The sequence below is a fragment of the Puma concolor genome, chromosome B3 (assembly GCF_028749965.1).
Source record: "Puma concolor isolate L17-30 chromosome B3, mPumCon1.1.hap2, whole genome shotgun sequence".
NCBI classification, from domain to species: Eukaryota; Metazoa; Chordata; class Mammalia; order Carnivora; family Felidae; genus Puma; species Puma concolor.
Window position 1 is genome coordinate 149,186,093 of NC_141672.1, and position 13,531 is coordinate 149,199,623.

General features: G+C 53.4%; 1 long non-coding RNA gene across 1 annotated transcript in view; it reads left to right on the plus strand.

Moving 5' to 3' along the window:
• Positions 1-13,531, plus strand: part of LOC147580527 (uncharacterized) — a 28,589-nt gene that overhangs the window by 1,381 nt on the left and 13,677 nt on the right. Inside the window, exon 2 of the long non-coding RNA XR_015253030.1 lies at positions 10,319-10,397. This is a non-coding gene — a long non-coding RNA (uncharacterized LOC147580527). The remainder of the gene's footprint in view (positions 1-10,318; positions 10,398-13,531) is intronic.

Genomic DNA, 13,531 nt, shown 5'->3' on the forward strand with positions numbered 1-13,531 from the left:
AAGCCTGGAAATGCAGCCTTCACACCGTCAACCTAGCCCACCACACCTTTCAGAGGCATCAGCCCTGTCCGAGTGCTCTCCAGGGATTTTCCTGCCTCCGTGGCACTGTTACCGTAACCGCGTAGCCAACAAAGCCCTCAGTTGATGCCAGCAAAGCCCTCAGTTCTGTCGAAAACATCCCTTGCACCTATGTCTGCCCTCCCTACTGTCGAGGAAACACCGTGCCCCAGGGTGAAGGAAATGCAGTATGTTCTTGGTGAAAATTAGTCTTCGTGAAGTCCGCAAAGAGTTCATAACATGCAGCCCAGAGTGCGTTTGGAATCCCCTTTGACTGCAAACTCTTAAAGTGGACAGACAGCTGTGCTTCTCCCAATCCATCAGAGCCCCTCTGCGTTTATGCATCTCAGGTGTGGAGAGAGGGAACCCAGGAATTGAATCACCCAGGGTCGTTTCGGGTGCTTATCAAGATCCGTGGTGTCCCCCCTGCACTGCCCTGTCTTTTTATTATTATTATTATTATTATTATTATTATTATTATTTCTTTTAACTCATAGAAAACTTCGAGCATATGTAACAGTAGAGGGAATCGTAGAATGATTCCCCATGCACCCACCACTCAGCTTCAACAACCTTCAAGGCCAATCTTGTTTCACTCTTTCCTCTCTTGAATTATTTTGAAGCAAATCCTAGACATTTTATGATTTCACCCAGAAATGTTTCAGCATATGTCTCTAAATGTTGATAATTACCTTAAAAATAACTATAACAAGGGGCGCCTGGGTGGTTCAGTCGGTTAAGCATCCGACTTCCGCTCAGGTCATGATCTTGCGGTCCGTGAGTTCGAGCCCTGCGTCTGGCTCTGTGCTGATAGCTCAGAGCCTGGAGCCTGCTTCCGATTCTGTGTCTCCTTCTCTCTCTGCCCCTCGCCCATTCGTGCTCTGTCTCTCTCTGTCTCAAAAATAAATTAAAAAAAGTTAAAAAAGAAAAAAAAATTAAAAAAAAATACAATGATCACACCTTAAAGATTAAAAATAATTCCTAATGTCATCAAATATCCTGTCAATATTCACATTTTCCTGATTGTCTCATAACTTCCTTTGCCTGATTATTCAAATCAAGATTGGAAATAACCATACTTTGTGATCAGTTGATTTTCCTTTTAAGTCTCTTTTGGTCTACAAGTCCCCCTCTCCCTCATTTTGTTTTTTATGTATATTTTTAGAGAGACTGGTTGTCCCATAGAGTTGCTTGTAGTCTGGATCTTGATGATTACATTTCCACAGTGTTGTTCACTGTATTTTTGTAAATTGATAGTTAGGTCTAGGAGTCCAGTCAGATTCAGGTTGGATTTTTCCGGCAAGAGTATAGCAGGGCTGGTGTGCTATACTTCCTTGGAGGACCGTATGTCCAGCTCCTCTCTTCCTATGATGTTAGCAGCCGCTGGAGAGTAGATCCATGTGTTTGCTAGAGGTTAAAACATGGGGATATTCTATCATTTTTTCATTTATGAGCTAGAATACTTCCATAAGAAGTTACTCACCCTCATCTACTGTGTGGTAATCCTGAGGTGTAGTTTAATAAGAAAAGCACAATAGATGTTTGATTCTTTCCTGTATTGACTGGTTTTCAAAGTAATAAGTTGGTTCTCCTAGCATTCTTCAAAGGCGACCAATGTGTTTTGGGTTTTCTTTTTAATCTTTTTCTTTGGATATCACTATGAATTTGTAGGTTGAAACCTACCTGACACAATTCACTTGACTACAGTTATTATCCTAGCGGGTGTGAGAGGTGGTCCGTATTGGCCAGTGAGAGCCTCTTCGAATTCACTCTTCAGCCTTCTGGTAGGACCGTAGATGTCTTTGATGACTTCCTTGCCACTTGTGTGACAAGATGCCCCGAGTTCATCTGGTACGTTTCCTGCTTCGGACCTGGTACCAGCCATTTGTCCTAGGAGCCCTGCTTTTAGGAGGCACAATCGAGGGACCAGGAGAGGGGTCTACTTTTGATTCTAAGACAGAAGCCAGAGTTTTAGGACCCAAGAGGCAGCTCACCAACAAAAGAGCTACTCCATAGTCCTCTGTTCCCTTTGTCTTTTGCCCAGGACGATGCTAAACAACATTCAGATGTTACCAACACTGGCCGGCCAGCTCCTTTCCTTTTTACTCAGAAATCTGAGCGGTTTCAGAGCAGCCCCTCTGTGACAGGGGATGGGGTGGAGGCAGGAGACTTGGACACATTTGCAGGCGGCTCAGCACCGAGCTCTGAGGGCAGTTGCGCCAGAGGGTGTGACTTGACGGACAGTGGTCGCTTCCAGTCAAACTCTCTACCTCATGGGAGGTGGGCTTACTGTTCCATTTCTTGCTAGGAATATTAAGCACAATTTCTGGGCAAACAGCAAATTCTCACAAGAATTCTGCAAACATTATGTGTTCTATCTCTGCCAACTGGGTAATTTATCTTTCTGGAAAAGATACCGACAGGACTTGGAGACATTTACATAATGAAAAAGTAGATGACAGTCACAACTTTTTAATTCCATTTGTTCCACAAGAGAGGAAACTCCTCACTTACGGTGAATGAAGGGCAGGGACTTGGGGTGTTCCTGAAGTGGACTTTGGCTCGGTCTCAGAACAGTCACACTCAGCGGAAGGGGGATTTCGGGATGCCAGCATAAAAAAAAATTAGCTTCGGAAACAATGTCTGGGAAATATTGACTCACGAACTCTTGCAAGGAATATAATGAAAAATGAAAACTCTGAGAAAGTTTGAGCAAAAATTCAATTCTCAAAGATACATGGAATAATGTTAACATTGGTTGTTGTTTTTTTTCTCTTCCCTAGTATCAGGAGTAGGTTCAGAAAAATATTAAGTTCCCTGTGACCATTTAAAAAAAAAATAAACCAGTGGTGTGATTCAATGCCAAGAGCACATCAGGGACCAGAGCTGTAAACCCGGCTCACTGACCTGCTGCATGATCCTGGCCGGTCCACATCCCTCCTTGGGCCTCCGACTGCCCCTCTGTGCCACACAGAGGACAGAGGCTGGACTGGCCGCGTGGGATCCGCCAACGAGAGCCCGCCGTGTCCACCCATAAGGAAATGGTTAAGTCGACCACGATAAGCCCAATCATGGAATTCTCTCCAGCTGTTAAACAGAATGAGGTAGTCATATGTGTGCTGGTGTGGAAAGATGTCCAAGCTATGTTAAGTTTAAGAGGAAAATGAGTGATGATCTAGTTTTATGGGAAAAAATAAAAACTATATGCTTAGCCCTTTCCAGGAAAAACAAAACCCTAGATGAGACACACCAAACCGTTAATAGCAGTTACCTCGGAGGACTGGCCTTTTTTACTCATTATTTCTGTATCATTGGAATTCGTTTAGAATGGGCATGTATCACTTTTGAAATTTTAAACACATTTTTCATTTAAAAAGTGAGAGAGTCGGACCCTCTAGGTGTGGGTTGGAACCCATGAATCTGAATTTTTATGAATTTTTTGTTTTCTAAGTGATTTCAGATAGAACGACTGAACCAATGTCCTCGAGTTCTCTTGCAGCTCCAAGACTTGACCCCCGCCCCCCCCCCCCCAAGTTCATTTGACTTGTGACCTTGGAAATAGGAAGAGAAGGACCAAACAAGAAAAGGAGACAGCAAGACAGAAGGCATAGTATTGGAAGCACGAACAATGACAGCACTGTTTCGGCTCCCCGTTTCCAGCGCCCCCTTCACACAGGTGCCCCGTGTGACACACACAGCAGTCCTGGGGCGGGACAGGCATTACCGGTGTCCCCGTTTGCATGAAGACACTCAGGTTCAGAGTGGTTAAGTCGCCCAGCTGATAAATGGCGACCGTTTACAACCTCAGGCTGTCTGGCCCCGGAGCCGGTGCGTTTTCCCCTGCATCCGCCATCAGGGACGTGAAATATTTTCCTTACTATGGTCATCAAGGATTGTGTTTGTGGTTTAATGGTATCGATGGGAAAAAGGGGGAAAGGAGGGAGGAAGAAGGCATAGCATAACTGACGTTTACTAAGGGCTCTCTGTGTTCCAGGTCCTGTGCTAAGCGCTTTTCATAGCATTACTTTTAATCCTACAGCAGGCAGCCAGGAAGGTACTGTTTTCACCCCCATTTTACAGATGACCAAACTGAGGCTCAGATTAAATAACTTTGCCCTAACTGAATAAAAGTTGGTAGTGGGACTGAACCCAGGTCTTCCAGCTGAAGGCAAGCCAAGAGCAGGGAGGTGGGGAGAAGGAGAAGTGGAAACGTTCCTCAGGCTCCACGGGGCGCCTGTGTCTCAGGGCTGTCATCGCCCCACACAGCAAGAGTCCCGGGGGCGTTCGTGAAGGAAAGCGCAGCCTTACCGCCCAGCCCAGCCGTGCCGGGACGCGAGCCAGCCTCCCTCCCTCTCGTGGTGGATTTCCTTTGCCTACGATGATAGGTATCCAGTTTCACCAAAGGTCCCCAGCTCCGGGATCTGGTTTTAATCAGGAGCTGCAGCTGAGCCCTAGCGCGGTTGTCCTCGGTGAGGCCCAGATGGAGCCCAGCCACCTTCTCGTCCCCAGAGGTCTCCTGGAGAAAGCTTTGGCCTTGGGTAGTGGCCCTCTGGAGGCGCTGTTCAAGGCCCCTTCCTCTGGGCAGTGTCTCCAGCGGCTGGGCAGAGGGACACAGACAGAAGATCCAGGGGATCCAGCCAACAGCCTCTCATGACCAAAACGGAGGGCTCACATTCCTCTGTGATCGTCGCACTGTGGTGCTCTCCCCTGCACGTCCTCCGCCAGCCTGGAGGGGCAGCTTGGCCAGACCTGCTGCTCCAGTGGAGTCGGTCTCGGGCCAGATGACACAGACGAGGAATCACATCGGGACAGCTGTGTGGCCATGTCTGAGGCAGAAGCCATGAACCTGTGAGCACACGAATAACTTCTGACGTATCGCCGCCAGTTCACGGAGAAGTAGGCGTTTGAACTAGGAGATAAAGGGTAAGGAGGGTTCACGCAGTACTGAAGCGCCAGGTCAAGGGAAGTGTGGTAGACTTGGTGGCACCCCAGCAGTAGTCTACACGGCCGCCTCCACCTGAATTAGATAAAGGGGCCCCTTCTGGGCAGACACAGAAGGCATCCCGTCCCCTGACTGTGCAGTGCGCGAAGTGTGCAACTGGGCCATGACAGCTAAATTTTGTCTTCCTTTCACGTTTTCTTTTCCCCTTCTGGTTGTGGAATTCCCTCCCCCCCCCCTTTTTTTTTTTAAATGAAGTGATTCTGTGTGGCTACAGTGAGGCTAACTCTTAACCCCGACCTGGGGTCAGCATTTGATCCCGTCAAAGTCAGTCAGAATACCGCATCTTCATGGGTGGGGTGATTGGTTCTGGGTAGGGCATGTGATCCAAGTTAGGCCAATTAGAACCCTCTTTGGGGCTGCAGTCCAAGCCTTCAGGAAAGAGATGCCCTCTTTTGACTTTTTTGGTTTGCCGGCTCTGAGTGTTAGTTAAGCCTGGAGCTTTCGAGCTGTCGGGTGTTACTTTTGGGGAGACGCTGTCTGAGAATGAAGCCAACACAGAAAAATACACAGCTGAGAAACTGAGAGAAAGAGAGAATTCTGGTATTGTTTGATACTCTTTAAACTCGCTCCTAGAACATTCCAGTTACAAGAACCAGTAATTTCTCTTTTTTGTTTAATCTAGTTTGAGTTTTTATGCCTACAATCAGAAGAACTAACCATTATGGAAAGAATTGCTGGGATTCAAGCCAGTGGACCCAGAGCCTTTAGTGCTTTGAAAACCCAAACCAAGAAAGCTCTGGCTGGGGGCCTCGAGGCTTTCGAGATTGAGAGCCGGGGATGAGAACATAGGGGTGGGGACCGGATGGGGCTCCACTCGCAGCCCTGCCCAGGTGGCGACTCCCTGTGCGCTCACTGCCGCCCCGGAGCCAGGGGAGGGGGCCAGGCAGCTGGGACGTGGGCTGGCTACTCCACCCACGATGGGGCTGAGCCTCAGCTGAGGGGCTGGTGTCTGAGCTTGGGGCGCAGCAGGGCCCCGGTGTCTGGGGAGGACCAGGGGCAGACAGCTGCCTAGTGAGTCAGCAGGAAGACGGTGTTTGGTGAGCTCCTGGGAAATCTGATGCTCTCGTTTCGTGTAAGGCAGTCCGCTCTCATGCCCCGGGGCCTTTGTATGTGCCTATCCCTCCGCCTGGGACACCCTCCCCACTTTGTCATCTGACAGACCTCTAGTCTGCCTTCGAAATTCAGCTTGAGGGACACCTGGGGCAGTGTGAAACTGCGGGTGCAAACTGCCCGCCTCCTCCCGTCAGGAGGCGTGCGTATGTCCTCATGCCTTGGTCGGGTTGGTCTTCTGACATTGACTTTGACCGGTCCTAAGTGTGCGAGGTGATGCTGTGTCTCCTGAGGCTAAGTCCATAAAGGCCGTGCGGCAACCACCGTGCTCACTCGGGGCACTTGTTCTGGAGTCCCGGAGACGCCATAAGCCCGAGACCATGCTGGGGAGCCCACACGGGGCCCCTGTGGTTGACACTTCCAGCCGGGCTCACTCTTCACACAGACTCATCTTGCCCAGACATCACAGAGCAGGGTGGGCACAGCCCCACGGTGCCCGGTCCGGATTCCTAAGCCACAGAATCTGCAAGCACACGGAGGCTGCTGTGGAGCAAGAGGTGACTGGAACTTGAGCCTTGACTCGTCCAGGAAAACTTCAGTGTGTTTTCCTCGGTTTTTCTTCTCTCCCCGGAGTTCCTCACGTGTTGCTCGGGCAGAGCCTTGACCACATCAGCTGCAATTGTTTCATTACGTGCCTGTCTCTTCTGCTGGACCGCGAAGTCCCAGGGAGGTCAGGGACCAGGGGATAGGAGGTAGGGACGTGTGTCTGTCTCCATGCCCGGGGGCTGCACTTAGGAAACACTAGCAGAGGGAGAGGGAGACAGGGTGGCTTGGGGAAGCTCTGTGCAGGCCCCGCCGACACAGGCAGCAGGACACACGCAGGCAGGGGAGCGCTACGGGACCCTACCGGACCCTAGAGGTGACACTCTGTGCTGGGGGTCACGGTGAGGCCCACGGCAGGATAACCTGAAGCCAGCGAGGTAAACACCAGCCGCAGGCTCCCGTCTGCACGACCGTGGGCGGCATCAGTCCCACGGGGGTGGAGTGGCCTCCGCCATGTGGTGAGGAGAGATCTGGGGCCAGGAGCCCCGCCTGGGTCATCTCCTGGGCTCCCCTTAGAAACAAAGGCATGAGGGGCACCATTCGGCCGTGGATCTGGTTGTCGTGATCCTGCAGGGCACCCAGTGAGTGGACTGCTGAGCAGAGGCTGTGCCAACAGCTCATCTGCCGACAGACTGGAGAGCCCCGCCTCGAAGGAGCTGCAGGCTCAGGCCCAGGGAGCTTGTCAGTTTCTTCTCTCCGGACGCGCACTCGGAATTTAGCCAGAAAGGAGTCCCGTGAACGTGGTAGCGGATGGTTCACCCCACTGCGCACCTGGCCAGGCAGGTCTCCACCCGGATCTCGAGACAGAAGGGCTGGCCCCGCGGAGCCCACGTCCCAGGCCGGCCCTGGCCAGACGCGTGGGCACCCTCATTGGAGCCTTGAGTGGCCGGTGAGGTTTCAGGACGGGGACACTTGAAGACAAGGAAGAGGGGACTCATGTTTTAGCCAGAAGCTGTTTTACAGTTGTTGGCACTTAACCTCATTGCAACTGATGAGATATTCACGGTCCTGCCTTGTAGCCAACCAAGCCGCGGTGGACGGGGTTTCAGTAAGGGGTGCTGCAGTCCATTTGGGGTCCCCTGAGGGGTGGGGGGGGGCAGTGTGGATGGGCAGAGACCTCTGGGCCGGTGGCCCCGCTGCTCCTGTCCCCCAGTGAGAGACCTGGGTGAGCCTGACTCTGTGGCCCACAAGCTGCACCCTGGCGCTCCCGGAGCCCGTCCGGTAAACGAGGGTTTCAGGTGGACCTTCCACTGCCCCCCATGCGGAGTGGTGAATACAGAGCGTGTCTGCGGGCCACCCGACTGGGTCTCTGGGCTGCGAGCAGGCCTCTGTGAAATGGGCTGTGAGATGGTGGGGCGGGATGCGTCCCCTCCAGCTCGTGCTCCCCCCTCTGCCCTCACCCAGCCCGGCGGGGAGAGGGGTGGTTTGAGGAGGACACTGGCGGAAGAGGCAATAAGAACTGCTGTGCTGTCCCCCGGGGGCCGTTACGGGAAGTGTGGGGGGAGATTTAGCAGGCGGGATATTTTCCAGTGAGAAAATACAACAGCCTTGCCCTTTCCAGTGGACCCACTGTGAATGTCAGGCAAGCATCTTGCTTCAAATAGGCCGTATGTGCTCATGGTGCAAAATTTAAAAGCCCCAAGGGGTCCCTAACATAAACTAGGTCTCCCTCCAGATCCCTGACTCCTGGAAGCAAGCCCTGTTAGCACCTCTTATGTGGCCCCGGGGAGGTTCTTTGCATTTCCTGAAGACACTTGTCATGCCGCAAGGTCGGTCGGTCGTGCTGCCTCCCAGCTGCACTCCGTGCCCCCTCCTGCTCTTCTCCATACCCCAAGAGGCCGATCCTTACAGGCCCCCGTTTCCCAGGGTCCTGGGGCAGCCACTTGGGCTTGGGCTCAGCGGAGGAGAGGCACAGCGGGAGGTCTGGGGTAGGGGGGAAAAGCCCTCACTTCCCCTATCTCTCCGCGTTGGGTGGCCTCTCCAGCCGCAGCTGTGTGTCCTCCAGGGATGGGGGACGGCTCTGCAGCCCCTCAGCTCTGCCAGCAGCCTCGTTCTGCTTTGTCCTCCGTTTAGGGTACAGCGGCTTCCTCTGTGGCCCGTGCGGGGGCTGCCCCCCGACCCCCGGCTTGCCTCCTCAACTCTGGTACCACTTGCCCAACCCAGTTTCCTGAGTTAAATTCTCTCGGCCCGAAAAACCTTGAATGGAATCTGTTTTTCTAATCAGACTGATTCCCTCTTTCTTAAAGCTCCCGGTTAACTGCAAACTCTCACAGATTCACCTAATATTTCCCTTTTTGTCCACCCAAATTGTGACTTTTAAACATGGTTCTGCATCTTCCTTCTGTGTTTACTGATGCACCTTGTAGGGTTGTTGTTACTTTTTTGTATCAACATAGAGCTCCTTGTGTTTTTTAATGGCCGCATAGGGTTCCTTTTGTTTGAGCAGTCCCCGTGATGAACGTGGAGACTTTTTCTAGGTTTTGCTATTAAAAATAACTTCTGGGTGAACATCCTTGGGCGCAAGTCATGTCATCCGTGCGGAGGTCTCTCCTCAGGACACATATCTAGGAGTGCCAGTGCTGAGTGGGCACATTTGGGATTTTGACAGATGCCAGCTTAGCTTGCCCCGCAGAAAAACCGTGTGGACGCACAGCCCCCCCTAGGCGACGTGCCAGCCCGAGCAGGCCCTGCGTTGAGAGATTTGTGAGCCCCTGGTGTGTAAGTGTCTCGAATACTTGTCACGTGAAATCAGTACATGGAGAAGTGCCATGGGCGGCTCTGCCACCGACAGGCTGGATAGCCTCGACCAAAGTCCCTTGGATTCCATGATCTTGGAGACCCTCCCCCTCCTACCACCTGGGATCACGGCTTCCACACCTGGCAGAACATCAGAATCATTGGGAGAGCCTTAAAGATGACGGACCCTGGACTCCATCCAGGGATTCAGCTGCAGTAGGCCCAGGGTGGGAGCTGTGGTGGACTGTGAGCCACCACCCTGAGCCACGGCAGGGACAAGTGACTCTCCCCCAGCTGCTGGGAGGTGGGGTGCACCACCGTTGGCCCAATACGGGAAATAGCTCTGCTGGAGACAGCAGCCCTGCCCAAGGTCATGTCCCTTTCCTGGGCTGATTGCACCCACTAACCAGTCCACATGGGGTGGACCCCATTACGCCAAGGGGACCTGGCCCCCTTACGCCAACTCGGGACAGCTCAGAATGGCACATGGGGTCAGTGAGGCCTCCACGGAGCTCAGTCTTCCCCCCTCTGCCCAATCCTGATTCCCTCCTGGCTCTTCCACGAGTACTGATCCCAAAGGCACTTCCCTGAACTCCATCTCGGAGCAGGCTACCCTGTGATGAGGCCCCGGAACCTGTAGTTCAAAAGTACAAAGCCCTCTGCGCCCGCCCGGGTGACATGACCTGTCACTTCTGCCCGCTGTGAAGGTTACTGTGGGTGTCTGAGATCTTCACGTTGTTACTTTCTTGGTGCTATAGACACCTCAGAATGTTCGTAAATATGTGAAATATATGGATTATGGATGAAATCATTTTGAAATACGGTTATTGGCATTATTTTTTTAATTGCAATGTGGTATCTCTTTATTAGCCCATCAACTGAGGTCCAGCAGTGCGTCTGACAGCTACCATCGTGGTGAAGCCGCAAAGAGCAGAAGCCGTATCTTAAGGTACCTACAGCAACTGTAGCGTGATACGAACCCTCGGTGATTTCTGTGGGGACAGAACCCAGGGCTGCTAGTGCGGCTGGCTTGTTGGCCGCGTTCATAATGAAGGGAAATGCTCAATTCGTCTAGAGGTTCAGGGAGATAAAGGTGTCCTTGTTTGTTGTGATCTAAGCCCACACCCCCCCGAAATTCTGTCTGCAAATCCCTGCTCCTGTCGGTGACCTCCAGGAAGCCAGTGGGTCCCTTGGCCTTGTGGGTCCCTTGGTCTAGCATGTGTCTTGCCGTAAATCTCCAGGTGGGTTCTGCTGCCAGCCTGAGGGCAGGTTTACAAACAAGGAGTGGGCGGGATGTCCAGGGGCCTCTTCGGAGCAAGTGGAGCCTAGGGCACCGCCGAGCAGCACAGACGGAGCCCATGTTTCCCAGTTACGCCCCAGTGAGGCACCGTATTGTTTTCCAGATCATCCAGAGGGAATGCCTGTTCCTCCTGCTGGGGGTTGAGCCTCCTGTACTTCTGGCTCTGATGCTCCATGAAAGGCCGGCTATTTCCCGCCCTGGGGGGACGGCCCTCAGTCTAGGCCCACAGCAAAGGCACTGGCTGTAAATCAAGGGCAGAATCCATTCAGGGTGTGCTAACTCCTTCACTCCTCTAAGTACTTGATCCTGATCGTGGCTTATCTGCCCTGAGCTGTAACTCAGAAGCTGTGTAATTAGGGGGGAGAGTATTTGCTGAGTGTCTTCACAAGGGACAGAAGAGGCAGAGCCCTGAGGGTGGCTGCAGGTGCCCTTGCTGGCTAAAGCGCATGCCCATCCCCCCAGGGCCACCTTGCTCTGAGCAGTGTCGTGAGAAGGACATGTCTCCCTCCAGCCCCATCACCTACTAGGCAGTGACACTAGGAAATCATGCACGTCTTTTAGCCTCGGTGTTCTCACTTCTTTACAAAAAATTTTTTTACTCTTTATTTACTTTTGAGAGAGACACAGACAGAGTGTGAGCGGGGGAGGGGCAGAGAGAGAGGCAGACACAGAATCCGAAGCAGGCTCCAGGCTCCCAGCTGTCAGCACAGAGCCTGACATGGGGCCCAAACCCACGAACTGTGAGATCATGACTTGAGCCGAAGTCGGAGGCTCAACTGACTGAGCCCCTCGGGCGCCCCCTCAGTGTTCTCACTTCCACAACAGGACAATGGTGCACTGTGGCCCGTCTCACAGGGTTGTTGTGGGGCCTGAGTGAGAGCAGGTGAACACTGGCCTTTCGTGAAGTGAATTCACACAGACGGGAGGATACAGATGCTTCTGGGAAAGCAGGGCCGTGGTATACGGATGTGCGTGCTGTCAACGTTCAAAGGGATCTGGCCTCCCGACCCCACTCGCCGGTGTCCAGCCTCCGTCTAGCCATTCCGCTTGGCACAGGGCTGCGGAAAGCGTGCCTTTTTATAGTGTGCACGGTGTCCCTGCCTGCCCTTGCAAACAGGCCACGTTCAGCCAGAGGGTGGGAAATGAGCCTTCTGTTCTGTAATGGGCTCTCATAGCTCTTAGACCATAATGGGGACATGGCTGCGACCATCTCATTCCTATTATCCGCAGAGATGACTTTTCAAAAACAGCAGATGGGTATTTTTTCTTTCTAACAGCTTACTACACGGTGAGTGCAGCTGCAGCCCAGAGGGCAGACTGTCTGCCAGCGAAGCGGCCGTGACCTGGCTGCGTGGCAGAGGGATGTCCACACTTGCCCTGTGGTACGCTCGCAGGCTCGAAGTCTTTCTCCTGACTCCGTGGGTCCTGAATATCCTGCTATTTTCAGCACGAAAACCCTGGTCTCTCTGACACCCAACACGGAGGACAGTCACCCATCGTAGTTACCGGGACACAGGGGCTGGGGTAGATAGCGGTAAGCTCTCCGCAGGGGCTGATGCCACGGAGTCCACGTCTTCTGCACCAAATGGGCGTCCTTCAGACTCAACCCCCTTGAAATCCACCGCAGTTTGGAGACCAGCAGAGGCAGGGCTGGAGAAGGCGTCAGCAGGGGAGGCCCCTTTTTCCAGCTCCACCCCCGGAGCCAGAGGCCAGGCCGGGGCCTAGAGGGGGCCTTCTCCCCGACATGGGACACACAGCTCAGCCCCCCACCCCCCACCAGGCACTCCTTTCCAAGCCATCCTGGTGCAGAGCATGTGTTCAGAGTACCAGTGCTGGGGTCAGGGTGGATCAGGGTTCGCCACCCCGCCCCCCTCCAGGAGCTCTGGTCCCATCTCATCGGCTGTAAGATGAGGTGACAACCACGCCTCCTTCCAGGGCTGGCATAGGACTGCCTGGCTGGGTGCAGGAGAACCCACAGCGCCCAGCTGCCACACCGCGCGTGCTCAGGCTGGGGTGGCGTTAGTGACAAGCCCACCTGCTCCTGGAGGCCTTTGCCTTTGTGGGTTTTGGATGGAGACCCAGCGGGGACACCTGGTTACTAGTCTTTGTGGGTTTTGGGACCCAGCGGGGACACCTGGTTACTAGTCTTTGTGGGTTTTGGGACCCAGCGGGGACACCTGGTTACTAGTCTTTGTGGGTTTTGGGACCCAGCGGGGACACCTGGTTATTAGTCTTTGTGGGTTTTGGGACCCAGGGGGGACACCTGGTTACTAGTCTTTGTGGGTTTTGGGACCCAGCGGGGACACCTGGTTAGTTTGTAGGTTTTGGAACCCAGCGGGGACACCTGGTTACTAGTCTCTGTGGGTTTTGGGGCCCAGCGGGGACACCTGGTTACTAGTCTTTGTGGGTAAGAGGCTGCAGTTTCTCCTTGGGGTCAGCCTCTTCCTTTGTGAGTTGTTGGGGCACATGTGGGTGGCCTGGGTTGGGCCCTGCGATCCCTGGGCCTTTTCTGCCTCTGGGTTCATTTTTGCACACCTGCACTCTTCTCTGGCCCCTCAGCAAGTACTTATTGAGCCCCTACCACACCAGGCCCTGCGCCGGGCAAGGAGACAGCACAGAACAAGAGGATATGGTCTGTGCCCACAAGGGCCCGGTCAGGGCCCCCTCGAAGGCCACATGTCCTCTCTCGATCGAGCCTCTGGGCAGGCCCCGCTGTGGACACCCCAGGCAGGTTGCCAACAAGTAGGAGTTCAGCTCTGTGCCAGGCCCAGTGCTGGGTGCTG